The sequence below is a fragment of the Grammomys surdaster genome, unplaced genomic scaffold (assembly GCF_004785775.1).
Source record: "Grammomys surdaster isolate TR1022 unplaced genomic scaffold, NIH_TR_1.0 126086, whole genome shotgun sequence".
Lineage (NCBI taxonomy): Eukaryota > Metazoa > Chordata > Mammalia > Rodentia > Muridae > Grammomys > Grammomys surdaster.
The window spans coordinates 1390503-1417210 of NW_021620894.1; the positions used below are offsets into that span (position 1 = coordinate 1390503).

General features: G+C 38.3%; 2 pseudogenes across 1 annotated transcript; one reads left to right on the forward strand and one right to left on the reverse strand.

The window, feature by feature from the left end:
- Positions 1 to 14308: 14308 nt before the first annotated feature.
- LOC114611104 lies at positions 14309 to 16441 on the forward strand (annotated as a pseudogene).
- Positions 16442 to 22371: 5930 nt separating this feature from the next.
- LOC114611204 lies at positions 22372 to 23316 on the reverse strand (annotated as a pseudogene). Its single transcript, XR_003709804.1, has one exon. The product of XR_003709804.1 is annotated as an olfactory receptor 145-like (transcript).
- Between the last annotated feature and the right edge of the window lie 3392 nt (positions 23317 to 26708).

Here is a 26708-nt window from a genome sequence, read left to right on the forward strand (position 1 = left end):
AGTTGTATGAAGAAGAAAGAGAAGGAGGACAAGGAGGAGGAGGAGGAGAAATAGGAGGAGAACGTGGCGGTGGAGAAGAAGAGGAGGATGAGGATGAAGAGGTGGTGGTGGAAGAGGAGAAAAGCAGCAGCAGCTACAGCAAGATTTTAGCAAGCACACTGTTCTTTACCATCCAGCTGATTGCTGAAATAGTCCTGGATGCTGATATGTCACTGGTCATTTGTTATGCCTGTGCTAGGTATAATAAATAGTCTATGCCAGAATGATTTTGGTGACTAAAGTCTCATGCCTCATGTTTTGTAGATAAAGAATGATCACATCCTTGTGAGATTCTAAGTCATCTTTTCCTAATATGTTCATTCCATTGATCAAATCTGAGTTCTTAGTATTTTCTTATTCCTGCTTAGATATTATTTCTTGAATATCAATTCTTGAATAGAGAGCATTTGAACACATTTCTTCTAGTAAGATAGATTGTGTTGAGATAGCCATTTCTTATTAGGGGGGATGAGTCTATTCAATACCGTTGAAACTGTTGAAAATAAGATATAAGTCTAAGGAATTTATTTTGAGTTTGAACTTCAAACATGGTTTTTGGAGATGTGAGCTACTAATGATTTACTTTACAATGTATGTAAAGGTATCAATTAAAACACTAATGAAATGGATCCATTTTATGGTTAATTTTAGAAAAACCTTATTTTAATAAGTATATATACATAAAATATTCAAAATTGTAAGTTTGATTTAAAAATAAAGTTCATGCATGATAGAAACATTTAAAGAGATAAATATGAGATGTATCACATTAATAGTCAAAATATACACATACCAAGTTTACTCTTACTGATGACTAATCTCTTTTTCTGATGAGTCATCATTATTCACTGGATCAAAGTTCATATACATTGGGTGTTGAGGAAGGATCCCAGAGCATAAATGATGAGTTATAAGAGTGAAAAAATATATGTTCATAGAGTCAGTGAAGCAAGATGTTGTCTAGTGTCCAGAAATAAGCATCTTAATTCAGTGCAAATTTAAGCTCCTTTTGAATTTGATGAAGATTAAGTCAAATTTTATTTTAGGAAAGTGCTGGTTACTACATCCTTGTATACAGTGTTCTGCATGTGTAAAACCTGGTAGCTGTTCATCTGTGGATCATAATACCTCTGTAAAATTTGAAATTATATTAATTACACATTGCATGTTTAGCCTTGGGAGGGGACTAGAGAGATGAACAAGTTTTGGCATATATGAATCTCCTACTGATATCTGAATGTCTAGCCTGTTTATGTGAAAACACAATTCTGAGCCAAAAGCAAGGTAGCAGAGGGTACACATATAATGCTAAGATGTCAGAATTAAGCCCTGTTTTGTCACCCACTAACAATCTGGAGACCCAACTGAAGAGTCTGTGCTTTTGACAAAAATCAATGAAAAGCAACTCAGGCAACCACTATCACCACAACCTGCAAATCAGTATATTTATAGAAAGTTAGGGAATACATATTATATTGTTCACTTGGATGATATTCAAGAGCAGTGATTGTCGCATTAACTTAAAGAAAGAGAAGCTAAAGGGTTTAGTTAGTATTCAAAACTGTAAAAATTAGATGCATTGAAACATCAAGAAGTTGAAAAAGTATTTGCATCTAGTTTCTGAGGTCAATCTGAGTGTTTTTTTTTTTAACAATTTAGGTTATAGGACAAGTATTGGGAGTTAAATGTTGACTAATATCAATGCATAAAACGTGTCACTTCAAAAGATCATTTATTCTGGATTGGCTAGAACTCAAAGTCATGGATGCAGGTTGCAGCAAATGCTGTGGTGCAATCTCCTAACAATTTATAAAGGCTCTATAATACAGAACAAAAGAAAGTCACAAATCAAAGCTTCTTTAAAATACTACAGCATTATCAAGTAGGAGATTAAAGAAGATGACATGTCTTTATTATTGTCCTCAAGTTCTGTCTGCTGTCATTTCTAGCCTTTGAGTTGGTGGAAACTAGTGGGTAGTTAGTACATTCCAAAAGGATTTTGCCTGGTGGTCATAGGAATGGTAGGGTATGGTCATGAGGGGGTGACTTAGTCATAACTAACATAAGCTGCAAATGGTACATTTATATCATATTTCTTCACCCCAACTACAGGCATCTTCTTTAAACATGGAACATAAGGACTGTAAGAGCCAGAGGAGGTGAATAGTATCAGAGTAACAGTGTCCTTTGAATATGTGAATGAAGTACAACAGGGCTCTCTACCAATGGCCTTTATCACAATATACAGATTTAAATTTAATCAACCTGTCCTACATTGATCTCTGCTACTCTTCTGTGTCCAGGTCCAAAATGCTCATGAACTTTGTCTTTGAGAAGAATACCATTTCCTATGTGGGATGTCTGACTCAATGCAGTTCTCTTTCTCTATTTGTCTCCTTTTCATACTACATGTTGATCTCAATGGTCTATGATTTCATGTAGTCATCTGCAGTTCATTGGTCCATTAAATTGCCACATGCCTTCAGGTTTGTTTCTTTCCTTTTCTCCTTTTATTTTCTGTCTTTTGTCCTGAATGAGATGAGCTTTGCTGGAGCCTCTGTTCACACAGACTGCATTACTTGTTTGATATTCTGCCCCTCCTTCAACTTTCTTGAGCCACCACCTGTGTCGATAGATAGTAGTTCTGATGAGTATTACATCACAGTCCCCAGCTTTGCCATTCTTATTTCCTATGTTTTCATCCTTATCAACATTCTAAATAAGCCTTCAGTACCTGTAGCTTTCATATTGCTGCAATTTATGTTTTCTTTGTATTTGCAGCATTCAAGTCTTTTAAATATTCATAAGGGTCTATAGACCAGCAATTTTTCTGTTTTTTACAAATGGCACTGATGGATACTCTGGTGAAATTTCAGAGAAATGTATTCCATTTACAGGTAGAAACATGTAAAGATGTAGAAGGACTTCACTTTTCTTGTGTTGTACATAAGGAACCATTTTTCATGAATGTATGATTTACACCAGTTGCTGTATCTTCAAGATAATTGTCTTATCAGTTTTCTTCAGATGATCTTGTTTCAGTTTTGATTCTGTATTTTTTCCATTTATGTATTTCATCAGTTTTTAGATAAATGTGTTCTTTCAGGTAGTAATGCATTGATGACCTTTATTATTATTGCTCATTTGGAAAAAAGTCAGTCATTATTATATTAAAGAATGTCCAAATGACAGACTTATCCACTGAACACTGAGGTACTTTGCAGAATTATCCTTATGACTGTCTTCATGGTTAGCTGCTCTAGGCATAAGCATGATATAATGTTTGTGATGAGCCATGCAAAGCTTACAGTGGAACCACAGCTTCTAATCGTGTCATTTTGTCCTATTGACAGTGTCCTTTGCCTTACAGAAACTGCAATTTTATGAAATCCCATTTGTCAATTCTTGATCTTAGAGCATATGCCATTGGTGTTCTGTTCAGGAACTTTTCCCCTGTGCCCAAGTATTCGAGGGTCTTCCCCACCTTCTCTTCTATTAGTTTCAGTGTGTCTGGTTTTATGTGGAGGTCCTTTATCCACTTAGACTTGAGCTTTGTACAAGGAGATAAGAATGGATCAGTTTTCATTCTTCTACATGTTGTCCTACAGTTAAACCAGCACCATTTGTTGAAAATGATGTCCTTTTTCCACTGGACAGTTTTAGCTCCTTTGTCAAAGATCAAGTGACGATAGGAGTGTGGGTTCATTTCTGGGTCTTCAATTCTATTCCATTGAACTTCCTGCCTGTCTCTGTACCAATACCAGGTAGTTTTTATCACTATTGCTCTGTAGTACAGCTTGAGGTCAGGAATGGTGATTCCTCCAGAAGTTCTTTTATTGTTGAGAATAGTTTTTGCTATCCTGGGTTTTGTGTTATTCCAAATGAATTTGAGAATTTTGTTTTCTAACTCTGTGAAGAATTGAGTTGGGATTTTAATGGGAATTGCATTGAATCTATAGGTTGCTTTTGGTGAGATGGCCATTTTTATTATATTAATCCTGCCAATCCATGAGCATGGGAGATCTTTCCATCTCCTGAGATCTTCTTCAATTTCTTTCTTCAGGGACTTGATGTTCTTGTCATACAGGTCTTTCACTTGCTTGGTTAGATTCACACCAAGGTATTTTATATTATTTGCAACTATTGTGAAGGGTGTCATTTCCCTAATTTCTTTTTCAGTCTGCTTATCTTTCATGTAGAGGAAGGCTACTGATTTGTTTGAGTTGATTTTATAACCAGCCACTTTGCTGAAGCTGTTTATCAGGTTTAGGAGTTCTCTGGTGGAAGTTTTGGGATCACTTAAGTATACTATCATATCATCTGCAAATAGTGATATTTTGACTTCTTCCTTTCCTATTTGTATCCCTTTGACTTCTTTTTGTTGTCTAATTGCTCTGGCTAGGATTTCCAGTACTACATTGAATTGGTAGGGGGAGAGTGGGTAGCCTTGTCTAGTCTCTGATCTTAGTGGGATTGCTTCAAGTTTCTCTCCATTTAGTTTGATGTTGTCTACTGGTTTGCTGTAAATTGCTTTTACTATGTTTAGGTAGGGGCCTTGAGTTCCTGATCTTTCCAAGACTTTTATCATGAAGGGATGTTGAATTTTGTCAAAGGCTTTCTCAGCATCTAGTGAGATGACCATGTGTTTTTTTCTTTGAGTTTGTTTATATAGTGGATTACATTGATGGATTTCCAAATATTGAACCATCCCTGCATTCCTGGGATAAAACCTACTTGATCATGATGGATGATTGTTTTGATGTGGTCTTGGATTTGGTTTGCTAGAATTTTATTGAGTATTTTTGCATCGATGTTCATAAGGGAGATTGGTATGAAGTTTTCTTTCTTTGTCGGGTCTCTGTGGGGTTTGGATATGAGTGTAATTGTAGCTTCATAGAACGAATTGGGTAGTGTTCCTTCTGTTTCTATTTAGTGGAATAGTTTGAAGAGAATTGGTATTAGGTCTTCCTTGAAGGTCTGATAGAATTCAGCACTAAAACCACCTGGTCCTGGGCTTTTTATAGTGGGGAGACTTTTAATGACTGCTGCTATTTCCTTAGATGTTATGGGACTGTTTAAATGGTTTATCTTCTCCTGATTTAACTTTGGTACCTGGTATCTGTCTAGGAAGTTGTCTATTTCATCCAGGTTTTCCAGTTTGTGTCTGTTTGTGTATCCAGTCTGATAGTCTGCATCTTTTTATTGGAGAATTGAGTCCATTGTTGTTAAGAGATATCAAGGAAAAATGATTGTAGCTTCCTGTTATTTTTGTTATTAGAGGTAGAATTATGTTTTTTATACGTATCTTCTTTTGGGGTTGTTGGAAGATTACCTCCTTGCTTTTTCTAGGTTGTAGTTTACCTCCTTGTGTTGGCATTTTCCATCAATTATCCTTTGAAGTGCTGGGTTTGTGGGAAGATATTGTGCAAATTTGGTTTTGTCATGGAATATCTTGGTTTCACCATTTATAGTGATTGAGAGTTTTGCTGAGTATAGTAGTTTGGGTTGGCATTTCTGTACTCCTAGGGTCTGAATGATGTCATTCCAGGCTCTTCTGGCTTTTATAGTCTCTGGTGAGAAGTCTGGTGTAACTCTTGTAGTTCTGCTTTTATATGCTACTTGACCTTTTTCTCTTACTGCTTTTAGTATTTTTTTCTTTGTTTTGTGCATTTGATGTTTTAATTATTATGTGACAGGAGGTATTTCTTTTCTGGTCTCATCTATTTGGTGTTCTGTAGGCTTCTTGTATGTTTATGAACATCTTGTTCTTTAGGTTAGGAAAATTTTCCTCAATAATTTTGTTGAAGATATTACTGGCCCTTTAAGTTGGGAATCTTCATTCTCATCTATACCTATTATCCTTAGGTTTGGTTTTCTCAATGTGTCCTGGATTTCCTGGATGTTTTGGGTTAGGGGTTTTTTGCATTTTCTTTGACAAGTGTGTCAATAGTTTCCACAGTATCTTCTGCAGTTGAGATTCTCTCTTCTATCTCTTGTATTCGGTTGGTGATGCTTGCGTCTATGGCTCCTGATCTCTTTCTTAGGTTTTCTATCTCCATGGTTGTCTCCCTTTGAGATTTCTTTATTGTTTCTATTTCCAGTTTCAGATCCTGAATATTTTTGTTTAATTCCTTCTTTGTGTTTTCTTGCATTTCTTTAAGAGATTTCTGTGATTCCTCTTTAAGGGCTTCTACCTGTTTACTTGTACTCTCCTGTAATCCTTTAAGGGAGTTACTTGTGTCCTTCTTGTAATCCTCTATCATCATCATGAGAAGTGATTTTAATTCTGAATCCTGTTTTCCCGGTGTGATGGGGTGTCCAGGGCTTGCTATATTGGGAGAACTGGGTACTGATGATGTCAAGTAACTTTGGTTTCTGTTGCTTATGTTCTTGCGCTTGCCTTTCGCCATCTGGTTTACTCTAGTGTTACCTGTCCTCACTGTGTAAGACTGGAGTCTGTATTTCCAGTTATCTAGCTTGTGGCAGAGGTCCTCAGAGTCCAGTTGTCTCTGTGGTCTTATGATCCTAATCTCCTGGGTGGAAGATCTCCTGGGAATCAGGCCACCTCTTGGATCTAGAAATCCTTCTGCTCTGGGTGCAGTGGTTCCTCTAGGATGGCTCAGGATATGATGTCTCCCAAGTGCAAACGATCTTGGTGTCTGCTGCTCTGAGTGCAGTGGCTCCTCGGCTGCTCTGAGTGCAGTGGCTCCTCTAGGATGGCTCAGGATTCAGTATCTCCACAGAAGCAGACCTACTCTGTGTCTGCCCCAGCCCAAGGGACCAGGCAGGGGGCGGAAGGGAAGTGGATTCTGGAGGGGTGGGGTTTGGGTAGCTGGTGAGTCCTGAGTGTCCCTAGCTCCCAGATGTAACTCTGGGGCTTAGGGAGTGAGATAAAGTTCTTACCGGCTGCTCTTAGTGCAGTGGCTCCTCTAGGATGGCTCAGGATTCAGTATCTCCAGAGGAGCAGACCAGCTCTGTGTCTGCCCCAGCCCCATACAATATGTTTTGATTAAATTCAATCCTTATTCCTTCCCATACAGTTCTTTCTCCATTGTCCTGACACTATTCCCTCACAACTTTATTTGTTCTTTTCCTTTATTTCTATTTGCCTACTAAGTCCACTGAACAAGGCTAATATGTGTATAAATGTAGGCCCATTTCCTGAGTGTAGATAGCCTCTCATGAAGTACATCCTTGAAGAAAGACTGTTACGTTTATATCTGATTTAATTGTTTGTTGGGTTTATTAGTGGGTTGATTGGTTAGTTGGTTGGTTGGTTTTGAAAACACAGTCTCCTTATATAGCTCATGCTGACTTGGAACTCACTATGTGGTTCAGGAAGGCCTTGAACTTGTCATTTTCATGCCATAGATGCTTATGTGTAGGATTACAATATATGTCATCACAACTGGCAGTATTTTTATTCATTCAATTGTTTGTTTCTTTTTAGTTTTTTCTCTATAGTGTGCGGGGCGCGCGCGTAATGGTCTCGCCGGCAAAAACATACACACACGCACACACACATACACACCAGAATCCTTCCGTAGAAACACGTTTATTTCCCTAAACCAAAATGGTGGTAGAAGACCCCTCCCAGCCCTGGGAAAAACCCTTATATACCCTAGAGCGGCGTAATCATCTCTGATTGGCCGTAAACTCGTAGCGTGCCAAACGCCATGGGATGGGCTTAGCCTTGGCGGGCTTTACATGGCACATGCGCACTTTGTTTACTAGGAAGAATTATGGCTGACAGCGCCACCTAGCGATGGCGGACTTTGCCAGCTCTGCCGCGGCTCCTAACATCTGCCCCTTTTTTTTGTTTTTAAAAGCAGAGGGTGGTAAAGGTCCCTGGGAAGGTTACGTAACTCCCATATTTGGGGGTCTCACGGCGGGTCTGAGTCTCTTTAGAGGGCGGTGCTCAAACTCTTACCCGTCACGGGGTCAGCCTCCCCACCCGAGGCTGCCCTGTCTTAGGTGGCGGAGACTTATCCGTCCACTCCGTTATTGACTTACCAGACCTTCTATCCGTGGAACGAACACCTTAGTGGGCAGGGACTGTGTACAGAAATGTTTGAGGCTTTACAGGGTGTCTTTACCAGAAGCCCTTGGGTACAGCGGCTGAGGAATCTGTCTACTGGCTATTTCTTTTTTGTTTTGTTAACCAGGCACTGGTCAATGTCCCGTGTCTAGGCTGACTGACATTTCTCCCCAGCCAGCACCAAAGAATGGTGAGCTCTCTGGCTAGGCTACGAGGGTCGCGCACCCACACCTGGCATTCTCAGAATGTGCGCCCCAGGTTGTGGCCACTCGTAATGCCTGTCACCGGGTAATATCACCATTCGTGGTATACCTCTGGCATATGAGATCAGCTTATTCCCGTCGTTGGGATCAATTGACAGCCGGCCTGGAGACAAAAGGATGGAGTTATCTAACTGACTGCCCTTGGCCTGTCTAGTATGGTACCAGTTATGACTCAAACCCAAGGCCTGATCAAGCAAATTCCATCTTGGGGGAATAAGCGATCAAAGAACCAACAGTTTAAAACCGTCTCCCTTACCCTACCAGGTGCAATGGAAACAAGTCCTCCGGGTGCAAGGGCTAAGGGGAACAGAAAGAGATGCAAACACCCATCCCTGTGCAATGGAGTCATCTCCTAGGGGTGCAAGGGCTGTTTGTCTCAAAATTCAGGTACCACAGCTATACAGACAAGAATCAGCCAGGCCAAGACTCCTCACTGACCCAGTGTAAAGGGCAAATGTTCTGGGGTGCAACGCTGATGGCCTAACATTTAGCACCACTACTCGTGGGGGGGAGACTGCTTATAATTGAGGCAGTGATAACCACACTGCAGGGGAAGCCCCTAGTACTTTGGAAGCGCCTGTGCAAAAATAGCCTTGTCAAGATTATGTTGAGCTCTGAGTTTGCAAACCAACCAAAGATGAATACTAATCCGCAACTAGGGTAAACCAAACAGGCGTACTCCCACCCACTTAAAAAAGGGAAAAAAAGGAAAGGAGGACAGTCCCACAGTCAGGGACAGATCTACGTGCGTCGAGTTGATGTTCACCACAGCTGCTCTCAATTTTCTGAGTGTCTCACTGAAGTTTTTTGAGCAGTTTCCTGTAAGATACTGAAACAATTTTCTGGACAGATTAGTTACACGAGTAAAGTTTTTATACTGTACACTGGTGATGTAAAGTGTACCCAGTTTTCTCTCACATCTCAATTGGGCTAGTTGAAAGAGGATATCTAATCTCTCTCTCACTAAATCAAGGCGTTGATTAAGGATGATTAGCCCGCCTTTTAGTAGGGTACTGGCGGAGGTTTGAAGGTTAACAGTCTCTGCCACCGTGGCTGACAATTGGGGGTAGTGCCCACCTGAACAGAAGTTGACATAGCAATCTCAGTGGCAGTGGCGGTAACGACACTAATTAATATCGTTGTCACTATGGCTGCAGTTATACCAAAATCTCTTTTTTGTCTAAATAATGACAAAGTGGAAGGAGTCTCCACGGGGATGGGAACCCATCGCGTGACTCTGGCAACCATAGTGTGAGTGAATCTTTTGAATTCTAACACTGGGACATCCAGCAGGTTTTATTGGTACAATTCTTAAAGGTGGAATTTGATAAAATAAACAAAAATACTAGGAACCTGTATCCCTTGGATCAGCACAAGGGCTATCATCAGAACCTGGAGGGTCTGTCTGGGTGTCACCTTCCAGTATCGTGAGTTGTCGCGTCAGCCGTTCTGGTAACCAAAATGGATTGTCTTCTTCCTGTGGAAACACACAGACCGCTCCCCTGGCTTTTATTAAAATAGAATCTGGACTTTTTCATTGTCCGGTCAAGATGTCTTTTTATTTGTCCATCTCTTTTGGCCTATCAAGCTGAAAATGAGGTTTTAGCCAATTAATCTCTGTTAACAACTTTTGAGAATCACTTTTCTGGAGCAACAAGTACTCTAAAATCTTAAAGCTTGTTGTACTAGAGCAAGGGCTTGTGGAAAACTCCTTTAGAGAGATCAGCCAATAAAATATACAATGAATAATAATATATACTGAGAGATTTAAACGCTTTAACCTTTTGTATTAAAGCAACAACAATTTTTTTTAAGGCCATTAATTATTTTTTGAGGCAAGCCTTTTTAATGAATGGCTTCATGGGCTCTCAAAAATCACAAGCAATTTCACTTAATGCAAACCTCTCACCTTTACCAGGAGGTAAAGGAACTGTATAGAACACTCTTTTAAATCTGTAATAATTTTTTATATGCATTTACTTGAATGGCAGCTGGAGTAGGCAAGTCAGGCTGTAGTGCCCCATTAGTCTTATAAATCTTAAATTTGAACTTTCTCTGTGTAGCCCTGGCTGTCTTGGAACTCACTCTGTAGACCAGGCTGGCCTTGAACTCAGAAATCCGCCTGTCTCTGTCTCCCAAGTGCTGGGATTAAAGGCGTGCGCCACCACTGCCTGGCTCTAGTGTTTTTTGGATTAATTGAATAACCAACTCTTTTTAGCTGAGTGAAGTATCAAATAAAGCCAAGCTGAAGGCAATCTTGTCCTCTAATAATTGTTAATTAGCCCCAGTATCTATCAATCTTTTAAAACCCTTTTTCTTTTAATTATTAGTTTAAGATTAGGTCTCTTGTTATTAATAAGACCTAAAACACATCAAAGGAACCAAGGCCATTTTGTCTTCTATCACACCCAACAATTTTGGCCTGGCCCAAAAGCTGTTTTGAATTTCTTTTGAGTCTGAGGCTGACACCTCCCTAAGGAACAAGCAAGGCAATAAACAAATTCTAGAGAACACCCTTTTTGAGGTGGGACAGGACAATAGGAATGTCTGAAATCTAAGCTCCTGTCTCAACTACTCTGTTAAAGTCTAATTTAAATGTAAATGTTTTAATCTTGGCCTATATCCTGAGGCCTGGCCCAAGGATTATCCTTCTTGCACCAAGGACAGGTGTGTCAGGTAACCTTGGTCACCTGGCTGTTGTTTAAGTCTCTGTTCCTGGGACAGTCACTTTAAAAACTATCTAAATTTCTACATTTAAAACACTCCCCATCTCTATGGCTCTGTGCAGTTATGGCCAGACCCTGATTGTATGAGGGTGCAATTTCATTGCAAAGACAAGTATCTAAGTCTGTCTTTGCTTGTATGTTCTGAGGGCTGTGTGGGCAGTTTAACCTGATTAATATTACACTGACCTTGTCTTACAAGCACGTTAAGATCTCAGTCTGTGTGTCTTAATTTAAATGTAGACGTTCTTAATCTCTAGCAGGCCAGCATTGTATCACAACTTGTTATAAATATTTATATTTAACTCTACCTGCTGCCCCCTTTCCATCACATGGGCGAATCAAAAAAAAAATTTTTAAACTCAAGATTACAACTGCCAACTGTAGCCAATGGAATACTGGCAGTTTAACTAAACTTTTAAATATCTTTTGTAGCATTAGAGTGTAACCATTAATTTTGAGAAGCAAAAGTAAAACTAATCTAAACAATCTATCTTCTCTAAAATCAACACCAAGCAGACCACCCCTATGCTATAAAGTTTTGTCGCCAATTCTCTACACATGAATGTATGAAGCAGCTTTTAATCTCACTGAAGAGACATTGGTCTAAAATCTTACTTTCTATATACCTGGTTTCTGAACGACTCCAACACTGAGCTAGTTCCACGCCACCTTTCGTTATCAAAGTTGTACATTTTTAATTACACCCAATAATTTAAGCCAATAGTCTATAACCAAGACATGTAGAACATTTTTATACTTTTAAAACCAATCTGAAACAACAATGAAATGGCTATATATCTTATTTTTAGATCAAACAAAATTTCTTGTCTTTCTAGCTGTAATTTCAAGAGAAAAGCACCTTGTCACAGAGGTTTTTCTAGGACAAAACGACTCTTAGCTTCCTTATAAAACCCAAAATGCTGCTGGTCTCTTTTAAAAGCAGCTTATGTCAACCTCAATTCCTGAAAAGACCTTTTTTAGCTCCCAAAGGTTGGATCAAGCAGTTTTAACGATCTTTCTTTTTGAACATGTAACAAACACAGAACATTTAGACAATGAAACAAAAAGCAAACACGTGGACATTGGCGCGCCAAGGACGTACACAAAAAACTTCTAGGAGCTACAGAGAAATTCAAGACGTCTCCCGAATTCTCTGTTTCTAGATGAACTCTGAAATAGCCTTTTCATTCTTTTTGCTGACACAGCTCAGAGAGAGGGCACCTGTATTTTTTAAAAACTCTTTCTCTCTCTCTCATATTTAAAATGTAACTTTTCATCTCGTTCATTGGAGATGTAGCGGGTAGTTATTTTAACACTTCAATACCCTGCTTTCTAATTCTTTTTAACCCTGCTCTTCCCGCCTGAAGCGGCTTTTAGGCTGCAGGGAATGTTTGTTTAGAATTTTTTTTTTTTTTGACCTATGTTTTTGCTGTCACCTCCTAAGCAAAATCGGTACTGGGCCAATTCCTCATTCGCCTAGACTGTCTCCCCCAAACCACTCTTCTTGTAAACACAGCCTCTAATTAACCGTCACTAACTCCAACACTCGATCTCGCGGCGGCGGCCGGCTATTCGGCTGGCATCTATCCTCCCCATCTGTCTCTACATCTGAGTCCTCTGAGTCGGAAGAAGTTAGCCCCTCTGACTCAGAGCTATCACGCCGTAAAAAGCCCGGCTCCTTTACCAGATACAGAGGTTTCTTTCTGAGGCTTACTTTCCTTCCGTCTCTCCCGAGAGCGTTCTTTCTCTCATCTCTCATCCCCGTGAATTGGTTATCGGGGAGGCCTGATTTCTTAAATACGTCTTTTTTCCCTTTTCCTTTCTGAATATTTATGTGCTTCCATTTCTCTGTCTCTGTTCCTGACATGCTGACCTGTAATCCATTTTCCACTCCCCGAGCGGCCACGAGGACCAAAGGGAAGAAAACTAAGGCTGCTAACACCATAGTGAAAGCCTCTAAGGTTCCTGCCAACTGGGGAGGGAAGTGAACTAAATCAAATCGAGACATATCTTTCAGAGAACATTACCCCGTTCTACGGTTCTGGATTCACTCCGAGAGTGGATGGGAAGCGGCGGAGGGTCTTCTGAAAACGTGCCGGCGATGGAAAATTCTCCCGGGTTTTTCGGCACCAAATGTGCGGGGCGCGCGCGTAATGGTCTCGCTGGCAAAAACATACACACACGCACACACACATACACACCAGAATCCTTCCGTAGAAACACGTTTATTTCCCTAAACCAAAATGGTGGTAGAAGACCCCTCCCAGCCCTGGGAAAAACCCTTATATACCCTAGAGCGGCGTAATCATCTCTGATTGGCCGTAAACTCGTAGCGCGCCAAACGCCATGGGATGGGCTTAGCCTTGGCGGGCTTTACATGGCACATGCACACTTTATTTGTTTACTAGGAAGAATTATGGCTGACAGCGCCACCTAGCGATGGCGGACTTTGCCAGCTCTGCCGCGGCTCCTAACACTATAGGCTCTTGAGAACATAAAGTATCTGGGCCTGGTGATACATGCCTACAATACTAGCAAGTGTGGATACTGAGTTCAAGACCTACCTGTACTCCAGAAAGGGATTACAGTCAACACACTTTGAGACCTTGTTTCAAATACAAGAGTAAAAAAAAAAAAAAAAAAGAGGAATGGCTATATATAGTGGAATAATGAAGCAATTCACAGCATAGAAGACTTATGTTTAACAGGTGGCACACAAAGGTTGAAAATTGTGTTCTTATCGCTGTGTCAATTGATTAATTCTACCATGAAAACTCATTAAATACTACAACAGACTGGATGCCCCAAACAAGTAGAGATGGTTTTCGTATAGTTCTGGAGGGTAAAAGTCCTGCATGGCTCTTCTACTTGAATGCTTTCCTCCTGGTTATTATGATAGAACTGGGGTGTTTAGTGAATAATGTAAGCAGGGATAGGAATCAGGAAGTGAAATGTTAGAAAGCTTGGAACTTTGGAAGATAGCCTGAATGAATAAGTTTGCCAGAGAGCTTTACGTGGTCATTCTGTCTCTTTATTTTTCAGCAAACAGGGAAGTAACTCAAGTAAAAAGAAATGATACTGATTCAAAGGTTGGAGTGTTGTTTCTGTATGTTTCGATGTCGTGAAACAAAGGAGAATTTAAATTACCTAAGTCCCTTTGTCTTTAATAAAAGCTTGGAAACAGAACACAAGTATGTCTGTTGATGAAATATTTCTGTCTCCACAGATTTTCAGTGATAAGGATGTTGACTGGAAATGGCTCCTTGGTGACTGAGTTTGTCCTTGCTGGCTTGACAGACAGTCCAGAGCTCCAGCTGCCTCTCTTTTACCTGTTTCTAATGATCTACATAGTCACAGTGGTGGGGAACATTGGCTTAATTATCCTGATTGGCCTCAATCCTCACCTGTACACCCCCATGTACTATTTCCTCTTTAATCTCTCCTTCATTGATCTTTGCTACTCTTCTGTATCCAGTCCCAAAATGCTGATGAACTTTGTCTCTGAGAAGAATTCCATCTCCTATGAGGGGTGCATGACTCAGCTGTTTTTCTTTCTCTTTTTTATCATCTCTGAATGCTACATGTTGACCTCAATGGCCTATGATCGCTATGTGGCCATCTGTAATCCAATGCTGTATGAGGTCACCATGTCTCCTCAGGTCTGTTCAGTGCTATCATCTGCTTCTTATGGCATAGCATTTGCTGGAGCCGCTTCCCACACAGGCTGCATGCTCTGACTGACCTTCTGTAATGCCAATGTCATCAACTTCTATTTATGCGACATTCTCCCTCTCCTCCATCTTTCCTTCACCAGCACCTATGTCAATGAGGTCGTGGTCCAGAGGGTCAGAGAAAAGATAAGAATATATAACAGAATGGGGTTGGGAACCAGGGGACAGTTGGTAGAAAGTTCCAGGTGCCAGGGAAGCAAGATGTTCCCAGGGCCCAACAGGGTTGACACTAGCCAAAATACTCAAGAAAGAGGAGATAGAACCTGCCAAGATCACCTCCAGTAGATAGGCACGGCCTCTAGTTGAGGGATGGGGCCACCAACCCATCTCAAAATTTTTAACACAGAGTTCTTCCTGTCCAAAGGAAACACATGGAGGAAAAAAACGGAGTAGAGACTAAAGAAAGGCCATCAAGAGACCACCCGACTTTGGGATCCATCTCATTTGCAGAAACCAAACTCCAGCACTGTTTCTGATGCCAAGAAGTGCTCCCATATAGACTCTCAGTATAGCTGTCCCCTGAGAAGCTCCACCAGCACCTGACTAATATATATGTAGATATTCACACCCAACCATCGAACTGAGCCTAGGGACCTCAACGTAATAGTTAGGGGAAGGACTGAAAGACCTGAAGAAAATTGCAACCGCATAGGAAGAACAACAATATCAACTAACTGGATCCCCCAGAGCTCCCAGTGACTAAACCACCAACTAAAAAGTAAACAAGAATGAGTTCATGGTTCCAGCTACACATGTGGCATCAATGGGACAGGAGGCCATTGGTCCTGTGGAGGCTTGATGCCCCAGAGTAGGGAGATTCAAGAGAGGTGAAACAAGAGTGAATGGGTCATGGGAGGAGCACCCTTTTACAGACAAACAGGTGAGGGAATAGGATGTGAGGTTTGCAGAGGGGAAACTGGGAAGGGAGACAACATTTAAAATGTAAACAAATAAAATAACCAATAAAAACAAAATGTAATTTCAGCACTCTTCAAAATACCATGTTAAAATGAGACTAAGAACTACAATAGAAGGATAATTCGAGATCACATATCTTATGCCTTTTCTCTTTGATTTGCTGTAAATATTTTGCTGATTTGTGGGTTATGATTACGATGGTTGCCTGGAGTTTTGCTGAAATCACAGCCTGTTTAGTTGGGCCTGTGTGCAGAGTCCTGCATGTCTGTACAAGAGACATCATGTAATGTTGTTATGTCATGGAACACAGCTTCCATGAGTGTTGACGGTTGCTAGATGTGAGGCTTGTTTGTATTACACACACACACACACACACATATATACACACACACACACACACACACACACACACATATATACACACACACACACACACACATATACACACACACACACACACACACACTCACACACACACATATATATATATATATATATATATATATATATATATATTCATCTTTTGAGAAATATTCTCTCCTGCCAATGTTATTGGGAAAGATTTTCCCTGTTAAGGTTAATGACTCCATGATAATTAGAAACTGCATGAATCTGGGTGTTGAGGATGTGTCTGTGTTCCTCAGCAAGGTGGTAAATGCTGAGACCTTCAGAACAACTCTTAAGGCTGTGGAAACAAACTCTGAAAACTTGAGTTCAAGAGCATAAATGTTTCAAGTATGCAAAATATAAGAATGCAATATGAATTGTATAAAGGATTTCATGGACCTGAAAGAACAAAAGTAGCTCTACATTAATGAGACAGCATGTCATAAAGGTATAAGGAGGGAGATAAGAGAATTAGAGAGTGGTGATTTCGGGGCAGGATCCCACCTAGCTCATTGTTTATATTTCTAAAGGTAGGTATATCCTGAATTCAAGGTCAGCCTGGGACACAGCATGTTTATATTCAGGAGTGTTAGGAATAATGATCTCAATGTAAGATCCCACCCAGATAAACTTATTGTTTATATTCACAATGTCACACAGATCTCTAAGTTCAATTGCTAGTTTAAAAATGTACTTACTGTCTTTTCTAACAATCAAAGGACTAAGGTCACAAAGTGCTGATTCATGGAATAATCAAAAGGGAACCTGGGGTGGATGATTAATTTGATATGTAAATAAAAGACTGGGCTCTGGACTGTAAGAGCTGAGCTATCTAGATCTTTCTAGAGAGTAATCTCAAGCAGAAGACAGGACTGTCAGATTGAACTCTCAAATTGACTTTGAGTCCTTTTTGCCACTCCCAAACATCCCTTCCTCAGGAACTCCTTCACCAAGCTAAGGCTCATATTCAGTACCTTTGGATTGTTAGAGGGTGATAAAATAGGGCATAAGCTTCACATCTCTGCTTTTATACTACATGTATATCCTATTATCTTGCCATTGGGTCAGATTATTTTTGTACACAGACAGACTAGACATTCAGAAAGTGACAGTAGGAGATTGATATATGCAGTATAGGCATCATGAGACACAGGTTGTGAACATCCAGATTTTACACCTTCAGATCACTGTCTACAAGGCTCTACTCACCAGCACGTTCCTAACATAAACTTGAGTTTAACCCTTACAATGACAAATGGAATTTAAATTAGTACTGAGTTAAGATCCTCAATCTGGATACTAGCCACCATCTTGCATTGCTGACTCTATGAACATGTGATTTTCATTCTAATATCTCACCCTTAATTTCATGGGCTACTTTCTCAATAGCCAATGCATATGGACTTTGATCCAGTGAAAAATAATGGTGTGTCAGGAATAAAAAGATTAGCCATCAATAAAAGTAAATTTAATATTGTGTGTTTGACCTTTAAAGTGACATAGATCATATGTAGCATATTAAATAAGATGTTTCTATGATGTATGTAGCAATATTTTGCAAATATAAAATATAAGTCTGAATATTTTATGGCTGTCTACTTAATAAAATGAGTTTTCCAAAATTAATCAGAAAGGGATACATTTCATTAATGTTTTAATCATCTCTTTTACATAAACAATAAAAATAAATCATTAGTACCTGACGTCTCCAAAATGAATGTTTGGAATAGAAAATCAGAGTAAGTGTGTTAGGCTTATATTTTACTTTAAAGAGTTTGAAACATCTCTAATGAGCTTTTCCCCTAATAAGGGATGCCTTTTCCCACCAAAATATATCTTATAAGAAAAAAAAATGTGTTCAAAGTTACTCTATTCAAGAAATGATACATGCAAGTATAAGAAAATATTAAATACTCATACTTGATTAGTGAACTGTATATTTTGAGAAAAGCAAATATAGAATGTCACAAAGATGTGATCATTCTTTACCTACAAGATGTAAGGTAATGAGACATTAGTCACCAAAGTCATTCTGGCACAGACTATTACACTTGGCATAGACAGCACAAATGGCCAATGATATATCAGCTTCCAGTGTTGTTTATGATATCAGGAAAGAGATGATGAATGGTGTACTTGCTATAAACTTGCTTATTATTATTATTATTATTCATGCAAATCAGTGTTCAGATGTCAGTTTCAAAACAATCTTTTTATTCTCAAGAAGCATAAACATGTGGTCTCTACCCCTATCTCTTTTGTTCTCATAGTGCAACACTTGGTCTTTCAGATGAACAATGTATGTCACTTTAGAAAATTGTTACTTAACTATGTGTGATTATTATTCATCAAATTAAAATTATATTTCTTTACACAAAATTTCATCTTTCCAATGTTTCAGAGTTTTTATTTCACTTTTGCTATTTCTCATTCTTTGGTTTTGTTTTTTCTAATTTACTTATTTAGTTGGCCTATTTTCTTGGTTTGTTGTTGTTCAGTTGGTTGGTTGTTTGGTTGGTTCTTTAGTTGGTTGGTCATGTGGTTGGTTAGTTAGATGATTCTGAAGACACTGTCTCCTTATATATCACATGTTGGGTTAGAATTAAATATGTGGTTCAGGAAGGCCCTGAAATAGGCATTTTCATACTTTAGACTCCTATGTGTCACCATAACTGGCAGTATTTTTGTTTGATACTTATTTTTATCAATTTAGGCTCTTAACATAAAGTAGCTAAGCTTGGTGATTCATGCCTATAATGCTTATTAGCAACACTAGATACTGAGTTAAAGACCTACCTGGAGTCCAGAACAGGTTATGGTCAGCTTGCACAACTCAGTGAGACCTTGTTTCAAATACAAATGTAAAAAGAGGAATTCCTATATATAGCTCCATGATGAAACAGTTCAAAGCATGTATAACTCCTCTATTTAATACCTGGCACACAAAGGTCAAAACTTGCAATTTTTAAGACTGTGTCACTTGTTTACTTCTACCATCTAAAAAATGTTAGTACAATAGACTGGATGGTTTAAATAATAATAGTTTAGTTTCTTGCAGCTCTGGAGTTCAGAAGCCCATTGCCAAGCCCATTTCTTCTAAGGTTTCTCAGTTTGATTTACAGATCTTTGTGCTTACGCTGTGTTGTTAGCTGGTCCTTCCTATGTGTATGCCCAGTCCTGACCTATATCTTTTCCCATTTTCTTTTAGTATAAAGATGCCAAGCAGATTGGTTTAGGGCTTAGCTTAACACTGAAACTTTACTTATATGAGTTTTAAACTAATAACATCATTAAGAGCCTAGTATTGTTACAGTCAGTCCACTATCCTGAGAAAAGGGATACCAACAAAATCTTCTGCAGATATTCACCTGCACAATAACCACTACTCTATGAAGAAAGTAATGACTGTATGAAACTGCACTGAAACATGAAACAGCCCTATCAAGATTAGTAAGATTTGATGTTGTGTTTCATATTACTAAGAAACAAACGATACCTGTCAACCTACACTGGCATGAAATCACCTACTGCTTAGAATTTCTACTTTATTCTTATTAAGGGGATCCAATTATATGTATATACTCACTCCTATTTTACAAATGTCACAAAACTTTATCCTGTCTCCAGAAATAAAGCTTTTAATACATACATCATCTTGTGCAGGAATCACAGATATAATGACTACCTTATATGACTTGTTATTACTCTCATTTCTGGGTATTATTGCTTTCCATTAAATGTGTGCATGTGCATGTGTGTATGAATGATCCTATTTCTCCAATAAAAATTCTTTCAGACTGGATGTACATTCCTGGGTGCTTGTCTAGCATGGAAAGATACTACATCCAATCTCCACAGTACAAAAAGTGTATTTTCTTAAATATTTTTGATATGCCATTGGTTCTTTTCTCCATATGCTGATTTATATGTGTTATGTGTGACAAATTACATTTACACTCTAGATTATAGTTTGTATTGATTTTACAACTGTAACAATAAATATATTTACATGGATGTAAATGAATCTTAGTTAACTCCAAGTATGTATTAAGACAAATTCTTCCTCAACTCAATTGTAGTGACAGTAACAGCAATATCTATTATTGGTTGCTTCCACCGACACTAACAATGGCAGCTATGTAGAACCACCAGCAGGCCATCATCAACATAGAAGTTGTAAATCATGGAGTAGTAGTGCATGCATACAATTTCAGTACTCAAGAAACAAAGTCAAGAGGATCATAAATTCACAGCTACCCTGGGCTGCACAATGGAAGCTTTCTTAAGGCAAAGCAAGACATAAATAAGCAGTGAAAGGCTATTGAGTATCAAGGAAATATTGAGCAAGAGAAGGCATGAGAAAAATTATATTTATTTACCTGGAATATAATATTTAAAGCACCATACATAGTGCTTTTTAAATGTGTATCATTTGTTTCATGTGTACCACAACAATTTTACTATTGGCTGTCCAAAATATAAGACTGAGAGATCAAAGGGTCAAAACTTGCAGAATCCAGACTCTAACAGATACCAATTCCATTGGTCTTTTGATTTCCACAGCTAAATGGGAGCATGAAATGACAGGATCAAGGGATTCCATCTCATTCCTACTGCTGTTTCAGCGGACACTGAGCAAACAGTAACTAATTTCTCTTTAGACAAAAATCATCATCCTTTCCACTGAACACAAAATGTTTTGTTATTTAAGATTTGTTGTTTTATGAATTTTACTACAAATTGTTCATGGAACCTAGGCTTATAACAAAAGAACATAGATTGAGCTTCATACTAAAAGAGAAGAAAGAAAAAGCTTTCTGTTGTTTGTTTAATATCACCACAATTTTTATAGTGCTTACTTATATTCATTATTTTCCCTTGCAACACCTCAGGTCAACCTTATGTTAAGTATTCTTCACACATTTGTGCACAGCCTTTGGGTTAGCTTTTTCACACAGCATTTATCTCTTTTACAAATCATTCCTCTTCTACATCAAGAACTTTGCTGCCTCTAAATCTCTGCTAGGCTGCTCCCTCTGCATATATATGTTCCTTAGGTAACCCTGCCTTCAGTCAGGTTGCCTCCCGTCTCCTCAGAAAAATGCTTCCTAACAGCCAGCACAAGAAAATAAGACAGTTATTGTCAATAAAGTTACATTCTTCCAAGATTTTGTGTGTCATTTTCCCATATAAACTCAAAGGAAAAAAATCCATTTTTTTTACTACCTTACTAGCCAGTAGCTTTCTGAGATAACACACATCTTAAGCCTTCCTCAAAGGTGTATTTTTTAATGTTTTGCCAAAATCTAGATATCTGAATATCTAAAATAACATAGGCCATTAGTTTACATTTGCTTTTTAATGCATTCCATTATTGTATATAGAAAATGTAAGATATTATGAAAAAAATGATAAAAGGGAAAATACCAAGTGCTAAGAAATGGTGATAGTATAATTTATTTGATGAAAAGACAAGATTTCTTTAGCAATAATTAGTAAACTTGTTTAGTCAAATTCTTCCCAATGCAGATGTAGAAGGCCCTAATATAATAGTATTTTTAGAGCACTGCAACATAAAACTTTTGAGAGTCTTAATTGTACTCTAATCAAAGATCCCACAGTTGGGCTTAAGGCATAGCTCAATGGAAGAGTACTTGCCAAGCAATCAAGAAGGCTTGAGTATGAACAGACACACACACACACACACACACACACACACACACACACACACACAAGCAAACACATACACACACTGGTAAATATATTGTAAAGGAGTACGTTTAAAAAATTTTCAGGACTTTACCATTTTTGAGTATAATAACACTCAGTGTTTTGTCCTTAAATTCTTGTGATTTCTAAGTCTAGAGTGTATTGTATCAGTAGATGGCTGCAAAAAAATGTGTTTGTTCACTTTACAATACTGAAAACAGATACAGAGGATTTTGGAAAATTACCCAATGCATTTATTTCTCTACCCCAAAAAGATGATTGATTGATTAATAATCCTTCACTGTCTTCTGAAATTTTCTCCATAGTTAATTTTACATAGTATTGAACAATTTTATTCCATAATATACTTACCATATTTAGTTGGATTTTGAGTTATTTTAGTTGTTGCTGCCAATGACATTTTTGAAGACTGTTCATCAAACCCAAGGCCTTATGCTTATTAACAAAAGCTCTGCTAATGAGTTATTTCTCCAGTCCTCTCCCTAATTTTAAACATCACATATCATATGATTTCACACACATAATAGTAGAGATTCTTCTTAGGCAAACATACCTTTCTTCAAAGTTTTTTGTATTGCAATATGGACATCCTTATTCCTTAAACTGTAGATGAAAGGATTCAGCATTGGACCCACAACGGTATAAAAGATGGTAGATATCTTATCATCATCCACAGATGCACTAGAAGGCTTAAGATACATGAATGCTAAGGATCCAAAGAAAATAGAAACAGCTATCACATGGGAGCCACAGGTACTGAAGGCTTTTGACCTACCTTCTGCAGAATGGATGCTGAGAATATTGGAAAGGATCAAGGCATAAGAAATAAAGATAGTCAGAATGGGCACTGTTACATTAAAACCCACAATAAGGTAAACCACCAACTCATTGACAGAAGTGCTAGTGCAAGAGAGTTTCAGAAGGGGAGGTATATCACACATGTAGTGATTGATGATGTTGTCATCACAGAAGGTCAGTCTCAGCATGCAAATGATGTGTGCCACAGCTCCCACAGACCCCATCACAAGCACACCTATCATCATGAAGTGGCAGACCTGATGAGACATGGTGACCTGGTAAAGCAGGGGCTTACAGATGGCAGCATATCTGTCATAGGCCATTGCTGTCAAAATGTAGCATTCATCAATAACAAAGAAGGCAAAGAAAAAGAGCTGAGTCATGCACTCAGCATGAGAGATGATGTTCTGTTTCACAAAACTCACCAGCATTTTGGGAGTTATGACAGAGGAGTAGCAGAAATCCACAAAGGAAAGATTAAAGAGAAAATAATACATGGGGGTGTGCAGGTGAGGGTTCAAAAGAATCAGAATAATCAAGCCCAGGTTCCCCACCATTGATACCACATAGATTCCCAAGAAGAGGAAGAAGAGAGGCAGTTGGAGCTCTGGCTGCTGTGTCAAGCCCAGCAGGATAAATTCTTTCACCAAAGAGTCATTTCCAAAGCCCATTATTCCTTAAGTCATATCTGTAAGAACAGTAAAAATAGTAGCATTAAAATGAAATCTCAGTCCTTTAAAACTTTCCACATCAACATGAGATTAAGAACCAGAGTAGATGAATAAAATCAATACTGCATTTTTGCGCCTTTCCTGTCTATATCTTATGGGAGTTAGAGTACAGAAACAACCATAAATATATTCAAGCCATTTCTTAAGGGACAATATTCAGGAAAGCAATGACCATTATTGCCTCTGTAGCATCTCAGTAATACTTCCACCTTAATCATCTATGTCCTACTTCAGGCTTGGTGGTAATCTCAAAAGAGAAGAAACAAGGCACATCAAAGACCCACTGTGTTATTCAGAGATAGTTAGGTAGAAAGCAAATCATGCATCCAATTCAATATTTACCTTTGTACATGTGATCTCAGAAGTAACCTTACTGACTCTTCTGTACTCTCACTGAAGAGCAAGTACAAGTGACACAGATGAACTGTAAAAGTGTATAGCCCAGTCTACCAAAAAGACAAAAGCAAAAACCAAAAATCCTTCTTTTTTGTTCTTATTGGTTTGGCTTTTTGGTGATGTGGAAACTTAATTTTGGACAGGGGAATCAAGAACGCTCATTCGTCTAGGTTCTGAAAAGCCATATTTCCAGATCATGACTTCTAGTGGTGGCTTTTCTACAATGTCCTCTCTATCAGAGATAAATAGCACCTACTGATGTCACAAGAGCCAAGTGGTAATGACCCAAGAGGGTTTCATGAGTTGATAATCTTAAAGGCCTGAGTAAAATGTGAAAATGTTATGTTTCCCAGTTATTTACCCCAGAGATCAAGCTTTATAGCTACAGTACCTACAAATTAGTTAACAGTAAAAACAGTTACTTGGAGGTATACAGTATTGCTTTGTTTTGTGGTTACTCTCGGAAATCTTTATAGACATATGCCATGTATATTGATCAAATTCAACCATGATTATCCCCTACAATTCTTTCTCCCTCTATTCTGACACTATTCCCTCACAACTTCTTCTGTTCTTTTCTCTTATTTTATTTTCATTATTCTTTATTTTTTAAATTGTTTTGCCTAGAAAGTCCACTCAGTACTGCCAATATGTGTATAAATATAGGGCCACCCATTTAGTGTAGGTTGCCTCTCAGGGGTTGCAGTCTTGAGGAAAAACTACTATGTTTATCCTACTAACCATTCACCAGAAGTATTTCCTCAGCTACAGGTGAAACTTCATAACCACACCATCCCTTCCTGTTTGAATCTTGGCAGGCTTGATCTTACCTAGCTCTCATGAATACTGTTGCAACCACTGTGAGTTCATTTGAGCAAGGACCCAGTTGAGTCCAGAAAACCCTGTTGTAATATAGTCATCCATCACATCTGGAAATTACAGAATTCACAGCCCTACTTATTTTAGTTCCCTGGGACTCAAGAGACAATGTATGATGTGGAGGTCTTATTTACGAGTGAAAACTCACAGTCGCTTATTTTCTAACTGTTGACCATCTATTGCTAAAAGAGGCTTCTATGATGAAGGTTTTAGAGATGCACTAATCTATGAGAATAATGAAAAGCCATTAGGAGTCAGGTTAATGCTAAATCTGCAGCAGAGATACAGTCATGGATACTTCCCTAGAACCTGTGACCTATCTAGTCTCCAAGAACCATGTTAGGTATGACAGCTGCCTGTATTCATGCAAAAAATCCTATCAGAAAGTGGTTACCCTCTCAACATTTACACAAATATTTCACTAGTGGGTATGTCCTTCCAGTTTGGCTGTTAATGTAGTTCTCATGATTCAAATCTGTTCAAAACCGATTATTACTTTTCTCCTTTGATAGAATTTATAAACTTTTAGCACTATAAAAGCTGGAAAACACCAGATTCACACCCCAACTTCTTACATAAGACATGAACAATTTCCAAGTAATCAAACATGTTGCTAACTCTTTAACTCCACAGCAGGCTTAAGAAAGTGCTATGAGGGAAGGATTCATTCCTCATGATCCTTGAATCATGCTGAGGAAAACGAGTGCCTATGATGAGTTTATCTAATGCAAGTAGAATTATCAGAACTTCTCGGTCTGCATTTTAGAGTTAGTGTTTCAGAGTTTGGGATTGTATGAATACAAATGAGAAATAAGTCCATTTTTTTCCATGCATAAAATGTGAGTACAAAAAAATCACAAAGGCACACATAGAATTTTTTAAAAAGAGTTTGACAATAAGGAAATCAATGCCAGGTAGACACAAGAACTTAATTTATCTATGCCATGACTTGAAAATATGTGATATCTTCTGCCGTAAGGTTCATTCATTCATTCATTTGGGGTCCTAAAATGCATTGGCAATAGCCTTCAATACTCAGGGTTGGTAAACTGATGGTAAACAACTCCAAAATAGATAGTCTATTCCTGGTTCTGGGTTTTTATTTTTTAGCCTCTTAATATCTATTAGAAAGAGTCTCTCCCAAATATAGGACAACTGCATTTAAATTCTTTTTATGTATTTTAGGAAGCTTGCACAATAGTAGGATTATACATGACTTTTTGATGCTCATTAGAGTTAATTAGCCCTCTTCCAACTCCCCCTCTAGTCTTCCTTCCCATCTCTTGCTAGCACCCCCATGGAGTCCTCCATTATTCCACATTCTTCCTTCAAATCACACATGAACATCTTCTACATACATTTTTTTTTTACTGCCAATTTGAGCATTCTCCGAATAAAAAATTATGTCACAAATACATTGGACTTTTTATAATTTTCATCATTAGATCAAATTTTATGTGCTCCATTATAAAGTCTGATTGATAGACATCACAGATATTTCTTAAACTAAGCCCATAGTGTCAAAATGACTTTGGCTGTTTTCCTTGGAGCTACTTCTGAAGCACTTAAAGCTGATATAGGTAGGAATGTTCAAGGAATATGTTTAAAAGAATGAATAAATGAGCATCGTTTTCCAGATCCTAACAATACATGCACACTACACACAATATTTGTCCCATAGGCAAACACTAATAGAGTGTCAATGTATTTCTTTATAGACAAGAATGTGAAAAGGAGTGAAATTCATAAGGCCACAGGTATCAAACCAACAAAGTGAACTCTAAATCAGAGTTACTAAAGCTCAGAAAAAACCTATAGATTTTATCTTTTATTGTCCCACTGATGTACTGGAAATGATGAGACTTCCTAATTTGTTTTCTCATACACCTGTAGCTTAGACAGAGATCAGAGGAAATTTTGTAACAATGTAGTATAAGTAAGGTCTAAAATGCCAAAATCAATGTAATCTTAATTTTGGAATGTTATTAGGGCTCATTAAAAGTTTGTGTTTTATGGCAAAAAATTAAAATATCTACATTACTTAGAAAGATTAATATGGTCAGGAAGTACTA